Source organism: Vicia villosa, linkage group LG2 (genome assembly GCF_029867415.1).
Source record: "Vicia villosa cultivar HV-30 ecotype Madison, WI linkage group LG2, Vvil1.0, whole genome shotgun sequence".
NCBI lineage: Eukaryota > Viridiplantae > Streptophyta > Magnoliopsida > Fabales > Fabaceae > Vicia > Vicia villosa.
The window spans coordinates 191,856,767-191,862,029 of NC_081181.1; the positions used below are offsets into that span (position 1 = coordinate 191,856,767).

At 29.0% G+C, this 5,263-nt stretch overlaps 1 long non-coding RNA gene across 1 annotated transcript; it reads left to right on the forward strand.

Moving 5' to 3' along the window:
* The first annotated feature begins 298 nt into the window (after positions 1-298).
* LOC131647761 (uncharacterized) lies at positions 299-3,066 on the forward strand. The gene is made up of 5 exons (XR_009297940.1): positions 299-937; positions 1,220-1,292; positions 1,610-1,893; positions 2,545-2,621; positions 2,847-3,066. It is a non-coding gene; the product is annotated as an uncharacterized LOC131647761 (long non-coding RNA).
* The last annotated feature ends 2,197 nt before the right edge of the window (positions 3,067-5,263 follow it).

Genomic DNA, 5,263 nt, shown 5'->3' on the forward strand with positions numbered 1-5,263 from the left:
TATATATATATATATATATATATATATATATATATATACACATACTACAAGAAAATTGACATATACCAACCGCATCTTTTACTAACAGTTTTTCATGTCGTTGGTATAGGTATAATTAACCGTAGCTATAGGAAGTATAGGACTGAGTCAGCATGCGGGATTCTTCCCTCCTTCATTTTGGTTTAATTTTTCATTGTCGCCAAGTCAAAAAGCTAAATAATTTAAGATAAAATTGTTCTTTCTATTCTTTTCAGTAACCCTTCTATTTAGGTTAAAAGCTCCACCAAAATATCTTCTCTATCACGAATCACTTTTATAATAAAAAAACCAAACTCTTCTTCCATCTTCAATTGTTAACCCTTTATTATTTCATACAAAAACTCACCAATCGGCCACCGTTTACCATTCTTCTTCCATTGTTAACCCTAAAATTGTTGTTTCTCTCTCAAAATAAGAATAGAGATTTAAAAGCCAAACCCTCCAAATCTCAATTTCTCTCTTAAAAAACACAACCCTAAAAACTCCGATGTACTCTATTTCACCGTAAGGTCACATTATTCCTTTTCTCTATACTATGTCTTTGTTCTCTTTCTTCGGTTTGCATTTGTGTTGGACCGTTGGTGAGCTTTGTCTTTTGGTTGTGATATGTCATGCTTCAAAAGTTGTACTGACACATTTGAGTGGATGTATCAAGTATATTTCACATTTGGCATTCTTCATTTCTCTAATTTTGAGTTTAACAATGTGATTGATAGCAAGTTTGCTTAGATTTTATTTGCATTTTCTTACATATATGATATATCCTTTTAATCATTATGTATGAAGCTTGTAGATACCAAAGACAAATCAGTCTTTGTTCTCATTGAAGGCAAAGTGTATGGTCATTCTTGAAGATGTTCAGCCAAAATCTAAATGATTCTTGAAGGTGTCCGCTGTGGTGAGGTTTTTTCTATGATCTTATTGTATTGTGAACCTTTTCAGTATGGTTCAGAAATCATAGTATTATGGTTATCGACAAAGAGCAAACACTCTATGTGTTGAGTCACCTTGCTTTGTCGAGTGAACCTTGCATTGTCACCTTGATGATTTGGTGCGGTTTATATGGGTGTGGTTCTGTTTTGGTTCACATTTTAAGGCCATAACAACAATTTATTTATACTGTCATGCTTTGTAATTTGGTTCTTATCAATGTTTTACTTTGCTCTCTCTTTGGATGCAGTTATATGTAGATCTTCAATTTCGTAACTAGCAACGGATTATCTGATGTCTTCTTCAATTCCCTATATGCAAAGGTATTCTTCTAGTTAGGGTCAATATCTTTTGTTGGTCTTTGTAAATCCTGGGTCTGGTATATGTTTGTAATGTTATACAATCCCATATCTTAGGGTCAATATCATTTGCTGGTCTTTGTAAAGCCTGGGTCTGGTGTATGTTTGTAATGTTATACAATCCTATATCTTTCCCTTTATATATGAGATCTCAAAGTTGAGAGATGACAAAATATTTGAAGCTAACCTGTTTTTTTTCTTTGACTCAACACTTAAAAGATAAACTTTGGCATTGATATTGATATTGCTTTTTCTCTAAGTATTTTCATTTGTTTGTTAAGGGTCTTATTCCTGGAGGTGCTTTAATGCACGTTGATGCTAATTTGGACTCAACTTTGGATGTGACCGAGCACTTGAAGTCTTGTTTGATTTGATGGATGAAAGAGGTAGCAAGTTCTATTCATCATTTTGGGAGAGTATTTTCCATTGAGTTCTATTTCCAATTTTTGATCATGTAAGACATGCTAGAAAAGAAGGCTTTGTTTCTAGCAATGATGATTGGTTTTGTGAAACAAGCATACATTCCCTTCATTTGTTCTGCAACATTTTCAGCAAATTTTATAAGGTAAAATAAAGAACTAAAGCAATATATTTTTTATAATCTTTAACTTTGATTTCTGATTGATCTAGTAACCTGCTATTAGTATATGTGTTAAGGTACATGACAACTGCCAGGATCTCTAGATCAATATCACTGAGGTTGGCTAAAATGTTTTGTAGTGGATTTTTCCTGCAAGTTTAGATTTTTTAAGCTTTTGTTAGTATAGATTGTGATTCTGAAAATGGCTTGGCTAAAATGTTGTGACCCCCCCCCCCCCCCCCCCCCCCCCCCCCCCCTTCTGCCCATGTGGACTGAGCTGCCCTTTTAGAGACTATAGTGGTTGAATATTGATTGTTTTCTATAGCTCTTGTTCAATACTTATGTTTCTCGATTGCCCATGTCGATAAGAGGAAAACATTATCATTATTCTTGATACTTGTTCACATGATATTCATGTCTCTAATTGTTTGAATAATTTGCATCCTGGTGATCACATAGAGATTTAGTGAAGGAAAAACAAAAAATATCCTTATGGTCTGTTCATTTTCCATATGATGATATTGATATTCTTCTAAACTTTATCTCTAATACCATGTTAATTAATAATAAAAGAGACTTTGTATGATTCAAAATCTTATATTAGTAAGTAGTAAATCATTGCTATCTTTATGGTAGGTTGGTGGTATGGTGTTGTAGGTCACTTGGAGAGTCATGGGATGAGAATGAAAACCATTGCTGCTGCCATATTAGTGGTATGTTCATTAATGTTATTAAATTATGTTGATTTGTTGATTTACTGTTTTAAATGTAAAAGTTATGTAATCCACCATTATCACAGCATTGTATCAATCAATTTCACTAATGTAAGGAGATCCTCCAGGTAGTGTATTTTTTGGGGCCTTAAAATAATTTTAGATATAATATTATCTATGCTGAATTGTGCTATTACTTATCCTTTTTTCTTTATTTTCTTGCAGTTGCTGGTAAAGATTAAAGGTAGTATGGAAGGGTTGAAGATGGAAACTTGAAGATGAAAGTTATAGACAATTAAAGGCACAGTTTGTTTTTTAGTTGGAACTTGTATATTTATTGGTATATTTCTTGATATGCTCCCTATATGTATGTAAATAATGTTAATGAATTTATTTTTAGGTTGGAGGACTTCTTTAAATTTATAATTTTAAATTTATGTTGAAAGATTTGCTTCGTTTTAAGTTATAAATATATAGATATTTGTTTTACTCGGAGTGATATTCTATCTTGAGTGTTTGCCACTGCATGCCCCTTATCAATGTAATTGTCATTTTCAATATGAAGAGAGAAAGATGTGAATAATCATACAATATAATAAAGCTAGATGAGAATTTGGGCAAATTTGACAAGTGTCAAGTTTTTAAGACTCCATGCTATTTTTAATTTTACTATTAATGGAAAGGTTCCTATAATTAATCATAATTTTATTTTTGATATTTAATTATTAATTATAATTTATAATATAATACTAATATCATATTCTTTAAGTTTTTAATAGTTACTAGTACTTAGACCCGTGCGAGGCACGGGTTAAATATTTTTTAAATAAAAAAATATTTTAAAAATATTTATAATTTACAAATTTTATTTATAGTAAGATCATCATTGTATAGATAAAATATTATTGTTATCGATAGTATCCATAAAAAGTTTATTTAACTAATTTTTTTTGTAAATCATAAAATAATTTGGGCATTTCTTATTTATTAATCAAAAGACCAAAAGAGGAAAGGGGCGCTCAAGTTCTAAAAAGTTTGATTATCATTTTTTTAAAGAAAAGTAAAAGGCCAAATCCAACACTATTATGATTCATTTATTTATCAATAATTAAAATTTATTAATAAAATTAAATTAAATGAATAACAATTAAATAAAATAGAAACTATCCTACAAAAGGGAAAAGAAGCACCCCATTCTTTCAAAAAAAAAAATTAAAATTTCTTTAACTAAGTTTTTTAAAAAATTTATTTAATAAAAACAACAAATAACTTAAAAAATATTTAATTTTTATTTTATTTAAAAATAACTAAAAAACAAACTTAACCTAAAAAAGAAACAAAGAACCGTTCATGGCAAAAAACAATATTTTGACTGATTATTATTTAATTAATGAATATCTATAACTAAATAAAAATCAAATAAAAATAAATAAAAAAACAGAAACAAAATAAAATCTACAAAAAAAAGTTAAATATCAAGCAGATAGAGTGTTCCTTGCAAAATAATATCAAGCAGATAAAAATTAGTAAAATTTAGAAAGCCATGTTATTACATTAGTAATCGATAAATAAAAATAATTCATATTGTAATGTGATTGTAAAAATCAAAGTCTGTCTAAGTAAGCACTCTTCTTTGTTAAAAAAGGTAAAAATCTACATATAACTCACCTTATTCTTCACAGATTTAAGGATTTTATATTTTTGTGAACCCCTCCAATCAATTTCCCCTACCAAACTTCCGTACGCCCCATAATCATAATCCTGCTTACTGAAGAAAAAAACACACCAAATCAAACAAACAAAAAACGAATCATAGAAACAACAAAACCCTAGAACTTCATTCATAAAACATATATAACATCAAACAGAAATTAAAAGAAAAGAAAATCAAAATAGGTAAAAAAAAAAACAGATTATCAATTTATAGTTACCCCACTACTTGAAATCAAAAATTACTTGGAAGAATAAAAAAATTGGAAATTGTTTGAATTCATTATAGCAGAGGATGGGGGAAGATGAAAGAAAGGAAATAGAATGAGACCACACATGAGTGCTTCAACTGTTTGCTTTAAAAATTGAAATGAATAGCATTCCAATGTTGTTTCCCCTTCCTTTGAGAAAATACGGTGCATTTAAAATAAGTTATTTGAAATTATTTAATGAGTGTACAGGAATGGCAAGGGTTGTAATTCTTTTCAATAAAAATATCAAATTTCAAGGGTTTAGAGATCACATGTGTAGTACCAATATGTGAATATTTGGAATTTGGAATATAATAAATAGGAAGCAGTAAAATAGGATTTTATTATTGAGTGTATCAAGAATCCCTCCATATACTTTAACTAATAAATAAAATAAAAAAACTTAATATAAATAATTAAAAAAAAATTTAATAAAATATTTCCTTTTTTAGAAAGTTTGTAAAACATAGAATTGATGTGAGCATGACACTTGTCAAAATTGCCCAAAAACTCATTTTGCTTTATTATTATGTATGATGTCGTTTGTTTTCAATGTAACCTTTTCATTTTTCAATATATCACTTGCTTTTTCAAGATACACCTCTGTCTCTTTGTTCTTTCTCTATCTCTGCACCTTCCATCTCCCTTACTCTATTTCTATCTCTTTTCTTTCTTCTCTCT